The sequence below is a fragment of the Helianthus annuus genome, chromosome 5 (genome assembly GCF_002127325.2).
Source record: "Helianthus annuus cultivar XRQ/B chromosome 5, HanXRQr2.0-SUNRISE, whole genome shotgun sequence".
NCBI classification, from domain to species: Eukaryota; Viridiplantae; Streptophyta; class Magnoliopsida; order Asterales; family Asteraceae; genus Helianthus; species Helianthus annuus.
The window spans coordinates 21,619,174-21,642,474 of record NC_035437.2 but is presented as its reverse complement, the minus strand read 5'-3'; the positions used below and the strand labels follow the sequence as shown (position 1 = coordinate 21,642,474).

Sequence of the window (23,301 nt, the reverse complement as noted above, 5' to 3'; positions counted from 1 at the left end):
AATAGGTTATTAAAAACCTTCGCTCCAGATTTAGGAGCCTAGTAAAAGCTATCTGTACTTGCTTGGTGGTATACGGCTGGGATAAATTGTATAAATTTGCTCAGGTAAATACTTTTAACTTATTTTCCCTTATACGGGCTTGGGGTACGGTATATAAAATACCGCTTGGTTGGGCATTTGACCTTAATCGATTAGTGGTTAAGTATTATCAAGATAACCCGTTTAAAAATTTGTTTTGTTTGTTTTACGCCTTTGGGAAAATTTGTTTTGTTTGTTTTACGCCTTTGGGAGTTTAATGACCACGTCCCGGATATCCTTGGCATCATTCATGAAATGGCCACGACCTTGACACGCGGGTGTAGGCGTACACCCGACAATGTGTCCATATTTAGTAAGGTATAACCGTTGGTTTCCCGCCGCGGATTTATACTAAGTGGTGTGTCTATTAATCTTAAACCTGGCAGGGACCGGACGACTAAACGCATAACAAACATGTAATTCTTTTACAAGTTTAATTTGATTAATTATCCCAAGTTATAAAAAGTTTTGTGCCTTGTGCATTCAAATCAATTTTTATAACGTTTTCAAAATGAGTCAGTTAAATTGTATTTACCAGTGTAAACTGACGTATTTTCCCCAAAAAGATTAAGTGCAGGTTCTACACGTAATAGGCTGGCCTCTCCTTAGCATCGTTTAGAGTCTCGCAAGCTTGGATGCAATAAATCTGTTGAATAATTCTCCTTTTTATTTTGATCCGCCTGTGGATCTATTTCAACTACATTGTGAAACTTAAATATTACAATAATCATTTGGTTGGAATAAATCTATCTTTTTGCTTCCGCTGTGCATTATAATTTGTGTTATTTGACTATGATGATATCAATTACGTCACGATACTCCCCCACCGGGCCCACCGGTGACACGTGGAAATTAGGGGTGTGACATTTGTGATTAGTTCGGTATGATATTTCAGCATTTTGTGATCAGTTCTGTTTCATATTTAAGTAAGTCTTGTGATTAATTAGGTATCATATATCAGTAAGTTTTGTGATCAGTTTAGTATCATATTACAACGTTTTGTGATCGGTTCCGTATCATATTTCAGTACTTTGTGATTGGTTCAGTATCAGATTTTAGTATTTTGTGATCTGTTTAGTATTAGATTGCAGCATTTTAGATGGATGTGGCGGGAAGCCTCGAAGTACATACTCTCTTCATCTCGTGCTATACTACTATAACAATATTGTTTGGTTCTACATGGAATCATGGATATTGGTTGAAATAGTTGAGTATCCACAAAATAAGCATAGAACTTTTGTAGGCTATTATTATTGAGATATACCCTGTGAGTGCAATATCTAATGAAGTATTAGTATAGGGTAGGGTAATATTGATCAGAATGCAAGTTTAGGGATTAAAACTTTGTAATAAAGTGAACTTGAATGTTTGTGTATCCTTTATAATGGACATATATATGTTAACTTTGTTCGATTGTAATGTGCAGTTTCGCGAGAATGTTGTTGTGTGGATATGCTTTTACGATAGAAAGGTTATGTTTAAGGCATTTATCGAGAGGGTTCTCTGCTTGAAGGAGGTATGTGAGATTGTGACTTACTTTTTTGATAACCATTGGCATTTGTCAAGACCAGTGGCTTAAATTGACTATTTAATGCACGGGTAAGAAGCCTGAGTATTGCAGAGAAGACAAATTACCTGCTTTTCATAATTAATGCCTTCCAGGTAAAAATAGAACTCATCTCTCTATTTTATCTCATGTCTTTTATGATTAATTATCATTGTGTCATATCAGATGATTGCACTGGTACAAATTATAAGTTTAGGCATTTACTTGAATCAACCTATTTACTCACATTATATACCTACTTCAAGTATTGACACCATCATTTTTTAACACATTGTAATGTCACTTCATGAGTTTTTTAATGGCCAACGACCAACGAGTCATTCTTTAAACAATGGCAAGTAGCCTACTTTCCATTGTTTAAAGAATGACTCGTTGGTCGTTGGCCATTAAAAAACTCATGAAGTGACATTATAAAGTGTTAAAAAATGATGGTTTAACACTTTTTATATATTAATCTTTGTGTTAAAAAATGATGGCGTCAACACTTTATATATTAATCTTTTTTTTTTGTATAAGATGGTATGAATTTGTATTTAAAATGTTCAAAATTGATATAAGTGGTGTTTCATGTTACCAAAAAAAAGTATGCACCATATCAACACACAAAAGTAACAATTGTGTTAGTCGGCATTTATCATAAACTATCCAAATGTTTCTCCATTAACACACAAAAGGTTTACCAACAAATATATAAAATCCTAAGTAGAATAAAACAACCCATGATCTAATCATGTCCATTATTCTACTATATGTACAGAACCAACTAGATACTACTCAATCACCCAACCTTATTAGAGCTCCACTTCTTAGCATCAGCCTCATAGAGAGATATTGAAATGCTTATCATCAGAGACGTTAGCCCCATAAAAAAAGCTGAAAAGGATAAGGTTTTATAACATAGTAGAGTAACCGGGTCAAGTCGGTCATGAGTGTATTTCTCAATAAACATAATCCAAATGGCAAACGTAAAGCCTATCCAAAAAAAAAAAGAGAATGACGCCCAAAAGATAGGTAGCATGGATAAATGAAGTAGTCCATCCAAGGCCAACAGAGCTAAATACGCCTCAGCTAAAAATTTTATAAGTCCTATGAACCTGGTAAAGAATCCAAAGTTATCAGAAGAAGAAGAAGATGAATAAACCACACCCAAGTATGTGGATTTAAGTAAATTAGTATTTATGAAGTTTAACTTGATAATAAGAAGGAACACTTACACAGTGTCAAAAACCACAACAGGTTGCACTTGCTCAGGAAGTGCTTCTTCTTCTACATTAAATGGAATGTTTTCCCCTTCAGCATCAGACAAAATTTGTTCTTCTTTATGATCAGATGAAAATTCCACATGATATAAAAGAGCTTATGAAATGTAGAGCACTATCTCATGAGACCTTGCAACGCAAAGAATGTTAGAAAATGTGCCAGGATTTGGCTTTTGGGAGATCGTTGTGTTAGAACTTTTATGAAAATAGCAATTTCCATAAATATAGGAAATGCATTTTTCTAATTTTGGACTAGAAATAAATATAAGAAACTGAGGGTATCTTATATATTTATTTGTGGGTTTGTGTTCTATGTTGGAAGAGCTTCGCGATGAACTAAACCGCGTCCAAAACGGAGCTAAGATGAAAGAGATATCGATGCTCAATGTTTGGTGTTTGAAACATTGAATGCTGAAATAATAGAAATCAGCTTAGAATTAGCTGAGCCAAGTTAACCGTGGCTCGTGGCTTAAAGAAGAGACTGAGCCAAGGTAAGTCATTAGCTTGCTCTGGTTTTGTTTTGTTTTCTTTACCGTGGTTGTTAAGTGTCATCCCCACCAGTCGTTTCCTCGTCTTCGTCTTCCTCTGATATTGCAGAAAAATATTCATCTTCGTGAATTTCTAACACCGCGTCATTAGCCCTTGCAAAAATAAATACATAAAATACCAGAAAAGGTTTCACCACTTGTTTTAATCTAGTTTAAAGCTTTTACTCCTGTTTCGCACTATGTCATTTTACTGTTCACCAAAGTGCCATTTTTGTGCTTTGTAAATGTATATTTATATCTTAAGTAATCGAAATTTAAGAAACGCTCAAAACATTTGACCTGTTACGAGTCACTATCCTATTCTAGTCCAAACATACACTCTCTGAATAGACAATTAATATTGTATCATATGACAGAAAAGAAAAGATGAATGAGCCAAGGACAACATAGTGGAGATAGGGAAATCACTAATAAAAACATCAAAGTAGTTGTAAACTAAATACCTCCATCAACTTTGAAACAAAAAAAAAATAACTCTATTGATCCGAGTTACAAGTTAAAAATAACTATTATTTTTCAGAAAATAAAAGATCTACCAGTTGAAAAGATCACAAACTTTGGTGAACAGTTTTCTTGGTGAAAATTGATGAACAAATATCCTCGCCCCACCCCACAAATCATCAATAACAAAACCCACTTCATAATTGATGAATAAATTAATTGAGAGGAAGAGAGATGTTTTATGGAGGAAGTACAAGAGAGAGTGTTACATTGCATGCACTTATATATTCTCTCATCATATATAATTACCAAACTACCCCTTAGTCAATTTCTTCTTGACCAAGGTTTTGTTAAATAATCATTACAATATCAATTGTCACTATCAACACAATATTAGGGTATCATTGGGTAGGTGTGGGTTTGGGAAAATGAGTTCTTCATTTACTTGGATTATATAAATTGACTTGTACAATTCGTATAACATGAAGTATGTTTACTTAATATTATTAGACTACTAATATGAAATTTGTTGTTATTCTTCTGTTGGTTTCCATATTACATTTCGACCCCTCAGGAGTGAGACTGTGCTTTTAGTAGATTAGGGTTTTCTATTCAGAAGGGGGATGGCGTCGCAGTTTGTTGCTCGTATACCTACTATCCTTATGTAATTTGCCCTGATAATTGGAATGAAACAATTTCATAGTTATTTATAAAAAAAATATTACATTTATTAAATTATTCATTAAAATGTGTTATATTGATAATAAAAATAAAATCCAAAGTAAATGAAAATTATTGAAGAATAGTGAGGAATTGTGGAGATGTATAAATAATCATCACAATATCATGTCAATGTAAGAGGATCGTTGCTCACAAGTTCTTCATTTACTTGTATTTGTATAATATATTTGTATAACATGTACGTAAATAATATTATTGTCTACTAATTTAATACGTAAATAAATTGGATTATTATTTGTATAACGCGCACTCGCACACGCGCGCGCACGTAGCGTGGGCGATGGGCGCAATGTGGCGCACTTTGCACTTCGCACGCTCGCAACGCCATGAGCCGTTTGAGAGTTGCCTTTGTATTTTTGACCGCTCGCATGTGGTGAAACACTGGGGCTACAGGGACCAGGTGGCATGTCAACCTTGGCAGGCGGGCGCACGGGTACATGGCGCATGGACACTGATGTGACATGCGCGGCGCACCAAAGTAAGCCAATATGACGCGACTGTGTTGTATGATGGTATAGGTTTACTAGTGACGTGGCGCACACGTGCATGAGTGGTGCAGACTTGCGCACGCGCGCGACAGAAGCTTCACAGATTTTAATGACATAGCACTTTCACTTTAGCATTTGAAACAGACGACTCAACGGTTTTGACTGGGAATTAAATGATGAATTAAAGTGCATTGAAGACGTTTAATGCAATTTAATTCTCTCCTTTAATTCAGTTTTTGCTGTTTTATCTCAGATGCTGTATAAATACAGCATCACATCCACTACAGAAGGACACCAGATATGCCAACAACATATGAAAAATTCTCTTTGCGAATTTCTGATCTTCTTCTTACTTGTCTCAAGGTATTCTTCAGGTCCTCGAGCCAGCTTCGACAGTACACACTGCTCCAGCAGTTGTACCCTGGGAAACAAAACGAGTTCTCTTGGGAGACTCGTAATTTGTTGTAAGGGCTCTGTGTTAAACATAACCCTCAGCCACATTTCATTTCATTTCTGTTCCATCTTTTATTCTTTTATTTTGTTTTTTTCAGTTGTAACAGGTCTGCAATTTCCGGCTTTCTTTAATTTATGTATTGTAATCATTTAATATAGTGTTTTATTTTATTTATAAGCGGACGGTTCCTACACGTTGTACGGGCTAGCTTTTTTCTAAAGTCACTTTGAATCTTGGTTTTACATATATATTATATATCAACCGAAAGGTTTTATTTATGTAGAAAATTTTTATTATTTTGGGAAATCAAGGAAATAAATGAATGTTATCCGAAGAAACTAGGTACTGAGATAAGCCAATCATATGTTTATCATGTGTACAAAATAATTTATGTTGAGCTTAATTTGTTAAATGGGTATAGATCGATTACATTAATCGAAGGATCCATTATGAGTTAATGATCTTAATGAGTATTTCTTGTCACGCATGGGAACTCTTTCCTAAGATTTTACCTTAAGAGAAGTATAGTTAATACATGGGAAGACTATACTAATGGTCAATAGAAATTAAAGTAAAGTGGACAAAGGAAGACGTTTATAAACAGTCATAAGAGGTGTCTTTTTATGTAGATATATGACTGAATTAGCCAAATTAATAAACACTGATACCACCGGCTTGTGGCTCGCGGCTCCCGCCCCTGGTGTAGGGGTCGGGGGTTGCGACATATATATATATATATATATATATATATATATATATATATATATATATATATATATATATATATATATATATATATATAGGATAGGGTTCTAGAGTGAACAATGGTTAACTTGTGAACAAAATGAACAGATCTTGGCCCTTCATTTGTTAGATTTGTTAGATGATCAAAATTAATGCTAATGGCAAACTTGTAAATATTAATTTAAATATAAGAAAGAAATGGGGCTGATAGGGGTATTCAGGTAAATGTGTAATATTGGTAATTTTGGTATCCTATCATAACTGAATATTGATTTTTTAAATATAACAACATCAAATCCCTTTAAACCAGGGATGTCAGTTATTAATTAAAGATACGGGTACACAAGTGTACAGTCCGTTGTTCCTACATTGTACATTGTTGTGCATATGTGTATTGTACTCATGTACACAAGTGTACAGGCTGTTGTTCGTACATTGTACACTATTGTACATCTGTATATTGTACTCATGTACACCTGTGTATATAAACAATAAAACACTGGAAAACAAAAAATGCATATGTTGTTCGTTTTTATTAAAAAAAACTATAGCAATATCATACTCAAATTAAAGAGAATAAAAAATTCGTTTTTATGGTGTATTTAAATAAAAAAATGTTAACGTATGAAAAATTTATAACTATTTAAAGATCATAAGGGGCAGTTAGTTTAATGTTAACAAAAATATATAACTTCCTAATTTAAACTGATTAATTACCATCATATCCTTTACATCTAAAAAAATTATCAATGGCTCAGATTGGTTCACACGGTTCACAAACAAGGATGTTGTTTACTCATGAACCTCATCCTATATATATATATATATATATATATATATATATATGTATAAGTAGCCCCCTTAGGGGAATTATCGACTCACCAATGGACTAATAGACGCTAATATATATATATATATATATATATATATATATATATATATATATATATATATAGACACACACACACACACACATACATACATACACACACACCTTGGACTAATTAATTAATTAATATTATATCCTGGTCTCGAGTGGCGTTTCCCTGCTATTTCAAAGTGGAAGGTTCAAGTGTGCTAGGATTCTGACCCAAATACTACAGAATAATATACATTAACACAAATAGCTCCTAGTCTGACAATCGAGCCCTTGCAACCCCATGGTCTGATCTAGTTAACAAGGCAACAAGAGGTAAGTTGATCCTAAACACCCCTTCCTCTAGCATTGATCACTACCCTTTTATTTTCCTCTTGGGCCATTTATTTTCTTTTCTTTTAATTTTATTTATTCTTTTTTCAACAAACCCAACTTTTGGATTTAGTTAGACATTAACGAAAACTCGGTACTAAAACTCATGTATCTTTGGACGACCTCGGTATCTTACCATCAGTATATTACGCCAACGATGGGTGCACTTGTCCAATGTGAGTTGTAGTGTGATCATATTTTATCGTGTTGTATAAATATTAATACTTGAACTAGTGCATAAACCAACCTAAAATTAACCATCTTTTATAAGCACACCAGCATACATCAAGTTTTTGGCGTCGTTTCCTGGGATACAAAGATTTTGGGGTTCCATTTAGCAGGGTTGAGAGACATGAGTACATCGCCTGCTCGATGTTAGTAGGAGTGTAGGCAGCATATGCTTGGTTTGGTCTCAGCCGGAGGATCCCGTTGCCCACGTTGTTACTATTGTTTGGAGGGGCAGATGGGTATTGGCAAGGTGACGATGGCCACTGTTTCCAAGGCTGATACGGAAGTGGATCGGCCCATTGGTTACTATTTGGGCCCACTGAGTGTAGTTGTAGGCCTGCTACAAAGGTTGACCGTGACCACATGAAGAACGACCATGACCCATGGCCCGCTTGTTCTCATGTCCACGATTCCTGAGTACGAGTTGGGCCTGTAATCTAGGTTCAGCACCGATAGGTTGCGCGATGGTTGTTTCTGTTGGGAGGCAGCAAGGGCCATAGCTGTCACACCCCCAAAATCCACAAGCGGAGTAATACCGCGAGGCGTGTGACTGACCAGGATCATACCACCAATCAGTAAAACGAAGTAAAACAACCAATCAAGCGTTTAGTGATTATGAAAACAAAATCCCAAACCAAGTTTAAATATTAGCGGAAGCATAAAGTATAAAACCCATAAAGCGGTTTATAAATCATAAAGTTTATTAGTAGGAACCAACAATTGGTTCCTTGCCACAATGTCCACTCCTCGTGCAAGCTCCAGCCATGTACCTAACGACCTGCAAAGCATGCAGTAGTGTGTCAACAAAAAGTTGGCGAGTTCACAGTTGGTTGCCCGTTTTAATGTTGTTCCAAAAACCATAAGTTGTTAAGTTTCTTGTTCTTTATAAAAACATGCCATGGGGAGCTACCCCACTGTTTTAAACCACTAGACCCGTTACCATATCGACTACTGACTTAAGTTATGTTGAGTGCCCCGAGTCAATGTCTATCATCATTGACTAAGTGCCCAAGTATATTAGTCCACGCCCGTTCTCTGCGGCATGGTGTGAGGCTTGTCAAATCTAATAGCCCTATTTAACTAATAACCCGTTCGCCATTGGCCCGACGATTAAGACGATATAAAATATGCAGGTACTTTACGATAGAGTTGTTGTCTAGTATGCTTAAGACATGTATTATATGGTTGTCGTCCTTCCCAAGGAGGACGGTAGTACGTATTCTACCCAAGGTGAATACGCAGGTTGCATCCCACCCAAGGGAGATAGTTGTTGTTTAACCCATTCCAGAACCACCGTGAATCCCATGCTTTGAAGAAAAGTGTGAACTAACCTTCGATTGCTCGGTTGGTCTCTTAAAATGGTTAGGAGTCGAGGTAGGTCAATCACGTCCTAATATGATTACCATTTAGTTTATTAATGTGTTCAAGTAAAGCACAAAGCTCCTACACGTATCTAACACGTACCATGCACTCACTTTGACAACTTACGTACATATACATATTCCACATATAATTACTCGTGATCAAAGCACACAATAATTCACATAACACTTTCGTTGACATTAAACAAGTTGGATCATTCTCAGATAGCATACACAACATTTAGATACGCATATAACAACTTATTATGTTTCAGCTTTGACGTCCAGAACTGGGTTGTTTTCGGGTATTTTTATAAATAGTTGTCTTATTTCAAAAATTCTAAATAATTTACAGAACATTCTAAGTGGTCCGCGTCACCTTGTGTAAAAATCTCTGGACCTAATTCATTACCAATTATTTAAGAAAAATCATTTACTAGGCTGCAGTCAGATTCGTCACTTTCTGACTGCAGTCCACGAAACAATTTATTTAAAAATCATCGTCTGTCCGAATGGCAAAATTCCAGCGGGAGATTTTCGGCAACATTCATGCCCAGCTACTGTACGAAATTCACAGCCTAACTCTATCCAGTTTACAAGTTATAACGAAAAGCATAACATGTAATTTCTACAGAAAAACGCAGCTTTTGCTGCTATAAAAAAACCGCTTTTTAAAAATAGCAAACGACCTCATGATACCAGCGCCATTTAAAGCGTTTTTCGAAAACTATGATTTAGACTTCAGAAAATCAGTTTTTCGATATATAACGACCCGTTTACAGCCAACTTCAGTTGGCTGTTTATACTACTTAGCATTCTATTTTCAACTATATGATACTAAAACGCATTTAAATGATCATGACACTTATTAGTATCGACTAACAGCAGTTAACCCATCAATTATCACCTAGCATATCAAGAATCACACAAACCCTAGATATAAGACATCAAGATTATCGCAAAAACACAGCCATGTTCATGTGTACATGCATATCATCAAATAACTCAAGTAATAACATATCATCCGAAACTAATTGCGCAGTTAATGCATATCTACCAAAAACAACTCACGACACAGCCATGTAGACGAACAAGAATACCATAAGCCGCAAACTAACAAGCGCACTAACCTTGGTGCGGAGAGAAAGGGCTGATTTGCGAAGGGGGGAGGCTGCTAGTTCTCTTCTGCCATCGCACACAAGGGTAGGGTTTCTGATGTGTGCAAAATGCAACATATAAATTACATCAAATGTGGCATAAAGCTAACCTTTTTAGTACTAATGTTGGAAAAAGTGTGCTTTTATCTTCCTTTTGTATTTTCAGGGTTAAATGAGCTTAATTGAATAAAAGAAGCAAAAATGCAGCCAAATCTAACAATAATACAAGAAAGGGAATAAACGTGGCATGCCTGACCCCTCGACAGCATCCTCCCAAGCAAAAACAAGAGAACGGAAGGCTGAACACGCCCCGTGCTCATTGAGCACGGGGGCGTGCCCAAGTGTCTACAGAAAAGACAAAGTTGTAGAAGCTTCTATCACCCACAACGGGGGCGTGCCCAGCGGACGCGGGGCCGTGGTCAACGCTAAGATTCGCAGAATTCAAGCAAATCTTGATAGTACAGATACGCTTCTGCACACGGGGCCGTGCCCAGCAGATACGGGGGAATGGTCAACTCACGCAGACAAACTGCATTTAATGAAGAAAGAGAAGATGGATGGACACGGGGCCGTGTCTGGGCTTCTGTGCAGGCTATAGATAGGGGTGCTTGGCTCACTTGCAAATCATCCCTTGGCAAACCACCTCTCTCACACTTCACCCACCCACCACCACCATCACAACCCACATCCACCACCATCATCCATCATAGAGTGTGTGTAGTAGTCTCGGGATCCAAGATTGATCGTAAGAGTTCTTGAAAATCAAATGCCATGTTTGCCTAAGTCTCTTACAGTACTTGGTGAAGACAAGCATTTAGTGTAATAGTTTCTATTTTTAATCTTTTCGCACTTTTTATTTGGTTATGTATTAATGACGTTAATAACTAGTTTCTTATGTTGAAGGTGAAACTTCCTTATCATTTGTCTGTGGTGACTTGGCGTTATTTTACTGTCTATATAAAATAAAAGATTTACACCATTCTTATCTCCACGGTCTATATGGAGATATGTTGGCTACCTGGTCGGGGGTTAAGGGAATGGTTTGGTAAAGACCTGGGTCAAGCTTAGTAGGACCTCCTTCAATACACACTGGTATTGGATGGCGGGGGTCCGAATTTCTTGATCCCCTCATATGTAAACTACTATTAAAACATTAACCCGGCTACTTAAGATTATATCCCTGCTGACTCAAACTACTTAGACGAGGGTAACGTCACCTTCAAAAGAGGGGCCTACCACATTACACATTAATAACTTAATTAATTATCTTTCAATAATCCAACCCTTTAGGATTGTATCCTTGTTGACTCAAACTACTAGGTTGAGGGTAACGTCACCTTCAAAAGAGGGGCCTACTACTATAACTAAGATAATCTCTTAAAAAGTGCAAAAGTTCGGAAATAATCAAAGGTTACACTAAAGGCGAGTCGGATCCAAGTGATTCATTTTGTCTATCTGTTTCTATTTTTATTTTTATTTTCAGCATTTTTAGTTTTTATTTTCTAGTTTAAAACCTTTTTTCTAAAATTTTGATTTGATTAGACGTTGAGGATAAACCGGTATTAAAAGCTCTTGTGTCCTTGGACGACCTCGGTATCTTACCAACGCTATACTACGCTCACGATGGGTGCACTTGCCCATATGTGTGTTTGGTGTTAGTAAAATATCGTGTTTTATAAATTTAAAACTTGAGTAAAGTGTTAAAAGGGCTAAAAATATACATAAAAATATATCATACCGCACGCACATCAAGTTTTTGGCACCGTTTCCGGGGACACAAGGATTTTAAGAAAGTTAGGAATCAACGGCCTAATCGTTTTTCTTATTTTCTGTTTTTTTAGGATTTTTTTTATAAATTTTCAGTTTCTGCAGAGCTCAGCACGGGTCGTGCCTGGTCGGACACGGGCCGTGCCCAGCATTGTTACTGGCAGTTTTTGTTTTCCGAGTTACAAAGAGTTGAGCACGGGGCTGTGTCAGTGCAACACGGGGCTGTGTCGAGCTCCCCAGTAACAGGGATCCGGAAAACAATTACTGTGTCTCCGACCACGGGCCGTGTTCACCTGAGCACGGGGCCGTGGTGAAACTTCTGACCAACGTTCTTTTTTGTTTTTATTGCAGGACTTGGAACCCAAGCGCCACATCTGAACTTTCTACGCAGTGTATGAGCTCCAGTTCTAGTAGAGACATAAAAGAACCTCTAGACGAACCCGAATGCTTTCTAAGAAAAAGGCTTAAAGCTAAAAACCAAGAGAAAGTTTCGGGGGACCCACTTCCAATGGCGGATCAACGTACCCTCATGGATTACCTACGGCCCACCGTAGGTAATCTCGGCGCCGCTATCAATGCACCGAATGTCGAGGCCAACAACTTCGAACTTCGGCCGCATTTGATATAAATGCTCCAAAACTCCGCAACCTTCCATGGGCTTGCGGACGAAGATCCCCATTTACATATTACTAACTTCTTGGAAATATGTGATACTTTTCGGATCAATGGAGCATCAAATGACGCCATCCGCCTTCGAATGTTTCCATTTTCACTAAAAGACCGAGCTAAGGCTTGGCTCAATACCCTCCCAGTTGGCTCGGTAAACACCTGGGATGAACTAGCCCAAAAGTTTCTATATAAGTATTTCCCTCCTGCTAAAACGGCTAAATTAATGACTGAAATTAACACATATTCACAAGAGGACGGGGAATCCTTATATGAAATTTGGGAAAGGTTCAAGGAGCTACAAAGAAAGTGTCCTCATCATGGTCTTGCGGTATGGCAACAAGTATCCACTTTCTATAATGGGTTGTTGCCACACACAAGACAAACACTTGACTTTGGCTCTGGGGGACTTTTAGGTAATCGCCGCCCAAATGAAATTTATAATCAAATTGAGGAAATTGCTCAAATCAATTTTCAGTGGCACACTCCCCGAGGCACGAAATCTATTGCCCCGGGCGCCCATAAGTTTGATGAGAGCACCTCCTTGCAAGCCCAAATCGAAGCCCTTTCTTCAAAAATCAAAAAGTTAGAAATGGCAAAAATGGCTTCGGTTATGGCTTGCGAGGGGTGTGGCGGGCCACATGAAAATTGGAGTTGTATGAAAGAAATGGATAATCAAACAGAATCGGTAAACTACATTGATAATAGACCTAGGCCGTCGGGTCCTCCAACGGGTACCTACAACCAAGGATGGCGTAACCACCCTAACCTTGGTTGGAGAGAACCCGACAATAGTAGTAACCAACAAAATCTAAACCAACGAACAAACTTTCAACAACCAAGAAACGAGTCACAAAATTTCTCTCAACAACAAGGGGGACGAGAAAGGCTTGAAGATACCGTATCTTGCCTCATCTCCGACACCGAAAATAAAAACTCAGATCGATTTCAACAACTGGAATCGAACTTAAGAAATCAACAAGCTAGTATTCAAAACATTGAAAAACAAATAAATCAACTAGCTCAAAATTTCTCCGAGAGACCACAAGGCGCGTTACAAAGCAATACCGAAACCAACCTAAAGGCGCAAGTGCATCTCATCACATTGAGAAACCGTACCTTGGGTCCCGAGGAAGCTCCGTTACCTCCAGCTGAAAAGAGCCGATCTAGCCAAACCACAACTCCACCGACATCCCAACAAGAGACGGCTCCTCCACCAAATCAAGAGCCCACCAAGAATCCTCCGGTTATGTACCCCGGTCGGTTAATTCGCCAAAAGACCGATGAGCAATTCACAAAGTTCGTAAATTTACTAAAACAATTGCATGTTGATATTCCATTTGTTGAAGTCCTAACCCAAATGCCTAAATATTCAAAATTTATGAGGGACTTCCTCACTCACAAAAGGAAAATTGAATCATTGCAATTAGTTAATTTAAGCGAAGAATGCTCCGCCTTGCTACTCAACAAACTCCAGCAAAAGAAGATCGATCCTGGAAGCTTCACAATCCCTTGTTCGATTGGGGAATCTCCCATTCGCAATGCACTAGCCGACCTCGGGGCTAGCATCAACCTCATGCCCGCATCAATGTTCGACCGACTCGGCCTAGGGAAAACAAGCCCTACAAAAATGAGCATACAACTTGCCGATACGTCCGTCAAATATCCACAAGGTGTCGCTGAAAATCTATTGGTTAAAGTCGGCGAATTTGTCTTCCCAGCCGACTTTGTCATACTAGATATTGAGGAAGATACCGAAGTACCACTCATCTTAGGGAGGCCATTCCTAGCTACGGCCTACGCAATGGTAGACATGAATGGTGGAACACTAACATTGAGGGTTGGGGACAAGGAAATGAAGTTCGGAGTTGGTAAGAGAGTAGAAGACGATGACCTGGTCAATTACATGAAGGTCATAGACTCAAGTTTAGATGATGCTCTCCGACGGTGCAACATGGGATGCAAAACATCCCACTTGGGTAACATATGACTGGATTTGGGTCTAGCCAAGGACCCTTATAAACGTGGCGCACCACGGAGGCATTCCGCGGAATTATCCTTAGTTTAGTTTAGATTAATTTTTTTTTATGTTTTCTAGTCTAGCTTTAATTTTCAGGAATAAAACACACGCGGGATGGTGAAGGATACCAAGGGAAACTTGAACCAGCACCCCATGCACAAAAACAGAGCCTCCCGACAATTTTTCTTCATTACAGCCAGTTCGGCACGGGCCGTGTCCAGCCAACACGGCCCCGTGCCGAACAATCTGCAGAAAATCGCCCAGTTCAGGTAACTGGACACGGGGCGTGTTCGCTGAACACGCCCCCGTGCCCAGGCTTCTGTTACTTTCTAATGATTTTTGTTACTGGCAACCTGAACACGGGGCCGTGCCCGGACACCACGGGCCCGTGTCCAGATGCCAGTAACATAAAAAATTGTTTTTAACACACTTTTTACACATTCAATCAACCTAAAAACTTATTTTTGGGACACATTGAGGACAATGTGTAATTTAAGTGTGGGGGGATGCTAAAACCTTGAATTTTGGAAGTCCTAATTACAAGCCTTACACAAAACTCTATTGGAACCGCTAAACACCCCAAATTTTTTTCAAAATCTTTTCATTTTTTTATTTGTCTTGGTTTAATTTGGGAATTACAAGTTTTAAAAAGGTTATATTTTTACAAATTTACAACCGATAGCATCGTGATAAAAAGAACCAACATAAGAAAATTATGAAATGGCATGACAAATCTAGTTAAAATTTGATTATATATACTTGATCACATAAAAACCCATTCCCACAAAAAGTGAGTTTTGAGCCTTTATTGAGCATATAAATACATATCTTTAAACTAAATGCTCATTGGTTTCTTGTGTGAATAGCCGCTTGGTTTCTTACGACTCTAGAACTTGCCATGACGATACATTCCTGGTCCTTACCAACTTAAATCCAAGTAAGTAAATGATGGAGGCATTAGGACTAACCCTTTTTCTTTCAACACCATTATTTTTCTTTTTTTATTATCACCTACCCAAAATCCCCCTAGTTAACCCCTTTGAGCCTAAACCTTTTCATTTCTAACCCATAAAACAAACACCCTTTACCCACCAAAACCCTTTTTCATTTTAAACCCTTTATTTTAGTAAAAGCTCGGTTTTTCATATGACATTCCTTATTAAAAAAATGATGAAGCCAAGAAATAAACAAACAAGTTCATCAAAAAGAACTTTGTTTGAAGAAATGCTTCATTAAAATAAAAAAGTCATAAAAAATAAAAAGTCTTACGAAACCGATGCTTTTTACGCCTTTCGCCCTTTTCTACTAACCACTAACCCAACCACCTACCTTTAACCCAAGCCTAACCCTTCCCCTAAAAGTCCTCTTGATATTTACAAAGGTGTGTAGTTAAAAAGGAGGAGGATTGATTGTTTGGCAAGCTTATGGTAGAAATAAGTTCCATGCCGCTCTCGAGTGTTTCACAAAAATACATCTTCGGCCGAGTGTTGAGTGATCTCCCGTGAGGTATGTGAACTTGTGTATAAATGGAATTTTAAAGAGGCATGTTATGCCCAAATAAGTAATTTATCTTATGTAATGTTCTACATAAATCATGACAAATAGGATTGTAAATAACATAAAAATAAAACCTAATAAAAATCTTGGAATCTCGACACTCAATACAAGCCCAAAAACCTTCTCTTCTACCGATTCCATTTGGGAGTGTAAGCCACATTATAAAGAGTTTTGCTTGAGGACAAGCAAAGATTCAAGTGTGGGGGTATTTGATGTGTGCAAAATGCAACATATAAAATACATCAATTGTGGCATAAAACTAACCCCTTTTTAGTACTAATGTTGGAAAAAGTGTGCTTTTGTCTTCCTTTTGTATTTTCAGGGTTAAATGAGCTTAATTGAACAAAAGAAGCAAAAATGCAACCAAATCTAACAATAATACAAGAAAAGGAATAAACGTGGCATGCCCGACCCCTCGACAACATCCTCCCAAGCAAAAACAAGAGAACAGAAGGCTGAACACGCCCCGTGCTCATTGAGCACGGGGGCGTGCCCAAGTGTCTGCAGAAAAGACAAAGTTGTAGAAGCTTCTATCACCCACCACGGGGGCGTGCCCAGCGGACACGGGGCAGTGGTCAATGCAAAGATTCGCAAAATCCATGCAAATCTTGATAGTACAAATACGTTTCTGCACACGGGGCCGTGCCCAACAGACACGGGGGCGTAGTCAACTAATGCAGACAAACTAGATTTAATGAAGAAAGAGAAGATGGATGGACACGGGGCTGTGCCCGGGCTTCTGCGCAGGCTATAAATAGGGGTGCTTGCGTCACTTGCAAATCATCCCTTGGCAAATTATCTCTCTCACACTCCACCCACCCACCACCACCATCACAACCCACATCTACCACCATCATCCATCATCTATCATAGAGTGTGTGTAGTAGTCTCGGGATCCAAGATTGATCGTAAGAGTTCTTGACAATCAAAGGCCATGTTTGCCTAAGTCTCTTACATCACTTGGTGAAGACAAGCATTTAGTGTAATACTTTTTATTTTTAATCTTTTCGCACTTTTTATTTGGTTATGTATTAATGACTTTAATGACAGGTTTCTTATGTTGAAGGTGAAACTTCCTTATCATTTGTCCGTGGTGTCTTGGCGTTATTTTACTGTCTATATAAATAAAAGATTTACACCATTCATATCTCCACGGTCTATATGGATATATGTTGGGTACCTGGTCGGGGGTTTAGGGAATGGTTTGGTAACCGTCTTGCCTTGTTCAGTGTATAGATCCTACAAGGACCTGGGTCAAGCTTAGTAGGACCTCCTTCAATACCCACTGGTATTGGATGGCGGGGGTCCGAATTTCTTGATCCCCTCATATGTAAACTACTATTAAAACATTAACCCGGCTACTTAGGATTGTATCCCTGCTGACTCAAACTATTTAGCCGAGGGTAACGTCACCTTCAAAATAGGGGCCTTCCACATTACGCATTAATAACTTAATTAATTATCTTTCAATAATCCAACCCTTTAGGATTGTATCCTTGCTAACTCAAACTACTAGGTTGAGGGTAACGTCATCTTCAAAAGAGGGGCCTACTACTGTAACTAAGATAATCACTTAAAAAGTGCAAAAGTGCGGAAATAATCAAAGGTTACATTAAAGGCGAGTCGGATCCAAGTGATTCATCTTGTCTATCTGTTTTTATTTTTTTCAGCATTTTTAGTTTTTATTTTCTAGTTTAAAACCTTTTTCTAAAATTTTGATTTGATTAGACGTTGAGGATAAACCGGTATTAAAAGCTCTTGTGTCCTTGGACGACCTCGGTATCTTACCAACGCTATACTACGCTCACGATGGGAGCACTTGCCCATATGTGTGTTTGGTGTTAGTAAAATATCGTGTTTTATAAATTTGAAACTTGAGTAAAGTGTTAAAAAGGGCTAAAAATACACATAAAAATATATCACACCGCACGCACATCAGTTTCTTTTTTTTTTTTTTTTTGCTCTCCATGCAATCATACGTATATATTAAAACAGATGGAGGTGGGCGAGTTGGGCTGCATGGGCCGAAAGGGAAAGAGGGTGGCGGGTTGGGCTTTGTGTCGCAAAGGGGAAGGGGATGTGTCACACCCCGATATTTCCACATATTATTGGTGGGCCCGGTGGGATTATTGTAACGTAGTTGATATCATCATAGTCAATTAACACAATTATAGCACAGCGGAAGTCTTGGAATATAAAATATTATTACAAACCCAAATGTCTGAAAATATCAAAGTATTTATTATAGACGAGCCTGTAATAACAAATCCGCAGGCGAATCTTATCAGAGTGTATAAAAAGAAGTTTAGCAGACTTTTAAGGCATCTTTAAGGATTTGCAAGATCCTCTATTTCGACACCGAGCAACTCCCAGCCTATTACGAGTAGTACCTGTGACTTAGTCTTTTGAAAATACGTCAGTTTTCACTGGTAAATACAATTAACTGACTCTTTTAAAAAGAGTTTATGAAAATTGATTTAGGCGCACAAGGCACAAACCATTTATAACTTGGGACAATTTTTAATAAAATCTTGTATACAGTTTTACATGTTTGTCATACATATGGGGCCGTTTTGGAAGCCGGTCATGATTAACGGACTCACCACTATAAAACCCAAAAAAGGAGTTATCCCCAACATGTGGGTTATTTAGCATTTGCATCTGTCAGGTGTATGCCTACACCCCGTGCATAGGTCGTGGCCATTTTCAAATGAAATGAGCCGAGGATATCCAGGACATGGTCGTATTAACCCCTTATGTTTATGTTATCAAACAAAACAGATTAAAACGGGTTATGCAAATTTATTAATCACAATCCGATTAATTGATTTCATACCCGACCAAGCGGTATTATTATAATACCGTATCCCAAGCCCGTATAAGGGAAAATAAGTGAAAAGTATTTACCTAAGCTAATACTTGATTCAAAGCAAAATAACTCAGTCGTATCCATTCTAACTAAATGCAGGTAGCTTTTACCGGGTGGCTCTAGTCTGGAGTGATGGTAATATATAACCAATTCAGAATGCTAACGGTCTTATTTAAGTCGTAGACTTAAACCGACTAGCTTAAAATATCTAAAACGGTACGATACGCTAGACTAAGCGATGACCGGAATAGAATGTAATTTAGACCCAACAAGTACGAAGACTTGTATAATATGGGTAAACTAAGTACATTCTGGATTTTGAAGTAAAAACGATAAGGTTAAACCCGTTTCGGCAAACTTACGTAAACTAGCAACGTAAGTCTGACCGTACGCGTATAAGCGATAACGAGTGACCAAATGAACCATAAACCAGTCCCTTATGTTATTATGCTTAAAATATGTTAATACATCAGTAGGATGTTAACATATATGCCCAAAAAGTATTTAAGACCAAATTAAGTCTCGTAAGGGCATTTTGGTCATTTTAATATTTATAAAAGAGGTTTTAAAGTAAACTGATATTTTGGTTTAAAACATTCAGTAAAAATATTTATTTTATGATGTTAAAATAGTAGGATATCATTCATATGTGTGGTTTAACCATTTATGGCCAAACTATGCCCTGAAAGGGTATTTTGGTCATTTTACATATGATTTTAAGGACATAATTGGAAGTCTGAGTTCATGACTTATACCTACTGTAAATGTATTAAAAATTATTTATAAATTCAGTAGGTAACATGTCTTGGGTGCTAATTATGGTTTTAAACCATACTATGCACCTAATTAGCGTAAAAAGTCGATAATTGACGATATTTAAGATGTTTATGTGATTCTGAGATTTTGATCAGCCTGGTATGCTTAAAATATTACATTTTTCATATCAAGTCAGTAGAAAAAGGTTTTGCATGCTAATCACATGTAAATCACATTTTATAAGTCAAAAGGGCATTATCGTCAATTAATGAATTTATACAAGAACTCTATGTTATGGTCAGTAACAAATCTGACCCAACATTCCAAAAATTCCTAACAATGATATCATAACAGTAGGTAATGAGTTTTGGGTCAAATTCTAAGTCTAAACATATATTATGCACAAAAACGCAATTTAAATAATAAAAATTTCAATTTTACGATATCATGCATAACATTGTTTTGAGACCAGAGAATCATGTCAAATTAATTTAGACATGCTTACATATCAGTACTTAACCTATTAGTATTCTCACATATGCAAAAATCTCATTTTTAGATCAAAAGGGCAAAATTGGCATTTATAAGCATAATAAGGGAAACTAGCATATATAATTCAGAAGATTAATGACCAGGTAATATAATCTCAGAGGGTTATACTACAACTTAATATGATCCTAACGGAAGCTTAAAACATAAAGGATTTAAGCTTAATCGGGTCAGAACTGAAAGTCAAAGCAAAAGTCAAGTTTTTGCGACTTTCGGTTGCTAACCGACCCTAAACTCAGAATTATCCGGTTGAACATGCTTAGATGTTCTAATAATATTTACCAAGTTATTTAAGTGATAAAACATGGTTCATAACTTCTACATTATCAGTTTTAATTATTTTATGAAAATCGGACTAGTTTGACTTTTTGACTAGTTATTTTGACCCGACAATTAACTAAGTAAACGTGATAATAGGAAGGTGCCCTTTTGAGGGTTCAACACCTACCTAATTACGATCACGTAGCCATGTTCGTTGCGAACAACGGCTTGACCGTTTACGGTCTAACTAAAAGTCAAAGCGTTTATCGTAAACGCTAGACTTTTCGGCTTTAAAAGCCAAAAAAAAATGACTAGCCATGAAAGGAACACTTACAAGTGTCCTAAGGGCTGAAGAGAACTTATTGGTATGCTCCAAAAGCTCAGGAGCTCCCAAATGAGAAGTATAGAAGGATTTCAAGGAAATGGTGCAAAGAAATGAATGAAGAACACATCTATTATAGTGTTTGGAATTGATTTGGATCATGACAAGTGTTGAGGGACTTTGCCAGATAATTACAGGTGTTATAACAGCTGTTATAACCAGCTTGATGCCCAAGAATTCGTTTCTAATTGGTTAAAATGGATTGGAGTGGTGAACAAGCAAAATAAAAATAAAAAAATATATATGCAGCAGATGTGGGCTCTGGCGGACCGCGAACGCCCCAGGCCCAATATTACGAGGCCCGCGAGCGCTGCCAGCCCAGCAAAAACTTTTGCAGTTGGCTGTTTTGGTCACTGTCCTTATTTATGCATATAATAAGTTTCAAAAATGACTAAATCAGTCGCTGCACTTACGTTAATCCCTTTTAAATGTCACACCCCCAAATTCCACCCGCGGATAACACCCGCTTCGAGGGCGTGACTGACCAGGATCCAGCCACCAATTATACTAAGCATTGGTTAATATTAAAGTAATACTTACTAACCATAAGATTAGCAAATATCAAGTTCAGAGTTTTAAGTTCAGAGTAAATGTAGCGGAAGCATAATTAACAGTTTGAAACATTGTTCGCAAGGTAAACATAATAAATGCCCAACACACGGGCAGACGACCACTACACATCCCAAGCAGCTGCTCCAGTCACTGGCCACCTGCAAAGCATGCAGTAAGGGGGTCAACAATAATGCTGAGTGAGTTCACTAGTTGTCCAGTTTTAATTACCAAAAACTTGTTTCACCAGTTAATTTATCCGTTTATACATGCCATGGGGAGCTACCCCAAAAGTTAGCGACTAAACTGTTTTTCCAATACCGAACACTAGGTAACCGAATGCGTTTCCGCAGGATGCCCCGATGTCAATGTTCTATCATCATTGACGGATGCCTGAGTACATTAGTTCACGACCGATCCCATACCATGGCACGGTGTGAGGCTGGTAAGACCTAAATAGCGCTATCAACTAATAACCCGTTCGCCTGGCACCGGCGACTAATCGGTATTATGTAGTAGGGACTTGAGTGATAGAGTTGCGTTTAGTGCCGTTAGTTGCATTCCGTATAAACAGTAATTAACTAAAAAGGGTTTCCCAATACAAGGGAAGATAAAGTAAGTTTGTTTCCCAATAACTAGGGAAGGAATGTAGACGGTATCCCCTTTACAAGGGGATAGGGTTGTTTCAGTCTCGTGTCCCAAACCACCGGGACGCATGCTTTTAAGTTTGTGAACTCACCTTGGGTTGCTCGGTATGATACGTTACTTGGTTAAGCTCGTTGGTTACCACGTCCTAGCATGGTTACCAAGTATGGGTCAAGTCGGGTACAAGTGAACACGTATAGCATGCACGTATACAAACAGTTAGCAGGCAGAAATACAAACAGTAACATACATGCATACAGTAGCAGATCAAAATGAAGTCCAGTCAATAGGAGGCCCAACAGTTGAAGCCCAAAACAACAAGACAAACAGTCAAGGCCCAATAACATAAAACAGCCCAGTCGAAACTAAGGTGGTTGCGACTCGCAACCGAGGTTGCGACTCGCAACTGCGGTCTCGGTCCGTCACGTTTTGGTTACGACTCGTAACCGGAGATTGCGACTTGGCAGGTGTGATTGCGACTCGCAACTGGAAGGTTTCGGCTGGTCATGTGTGGTTTCGAGTAGCAACCAATGGTTGCGACTCGCAACCGTGATAACGTGCATGGCAATCCCTTCTAGAACCTGTCATTTTGTACGAACCAATAGAAATGCATTTTCATGAAAATTATGTACCATTCCCACTAAAACATGTTTGTTTGTCTGATCATTAGCCAAAACAGATCAAATATACACATTTCAAAAATATTTCAAAGGCATTCAAACTGTTCTTCATGTTCATCGTCATCATTTACAGAACATTCAAGCAATAATCTGAAAATCATTCAAACAAAGACATACTATTAAAACCCAAAACCGTGCACTTAAAACCTCATAATCAAGCCCTTGACATGATCATTCAAGCAATTAGCACATATCCGAAACATACATTTATAATGACCACAATCTATCTAAACTTCCTAACAAACTGAGATGCACACAAACCAGAATCACAATAATTTGCAAAAC

At 37.9% G+C, this 23,301-nt stretch overlaps 1 long non-coding RNA gene and 1 other non-coding gene across 2 annotated transcripts; both read right to left on the bottom strand.

The window, feature by feature from the left end:
* Positions 1–2,254: 2,254 nt before the first annotated feature.
* On the bottom strand, positions 2,255–4,152 carry LOC110938626. Its single transcript, XR_004894253.1, has 3 exons — positions 3,438–4,152; positions 2,860–3,033; positions 2,255–2,739 (listed from the first exon to the last, which is right to left on the bottom strand). It is a non-coding gene; the product is annotated as an uncharacterized LOC110938626 (long non-coding RNA).
* Positions 4,153–12,968: 8,816 nt separating this feature from the next.
* On the bottom strand, positions 12,969–13,075 carry LOC118492768. Its single transcript, XR_004894770.1, has one exon. It is a non-coding gene; the product is annotated as a small nucleolar RNA R71 (small nucleolar RNA).
* Positions 13,076–23,301: the final 10,226 nt, after the last annotated feature.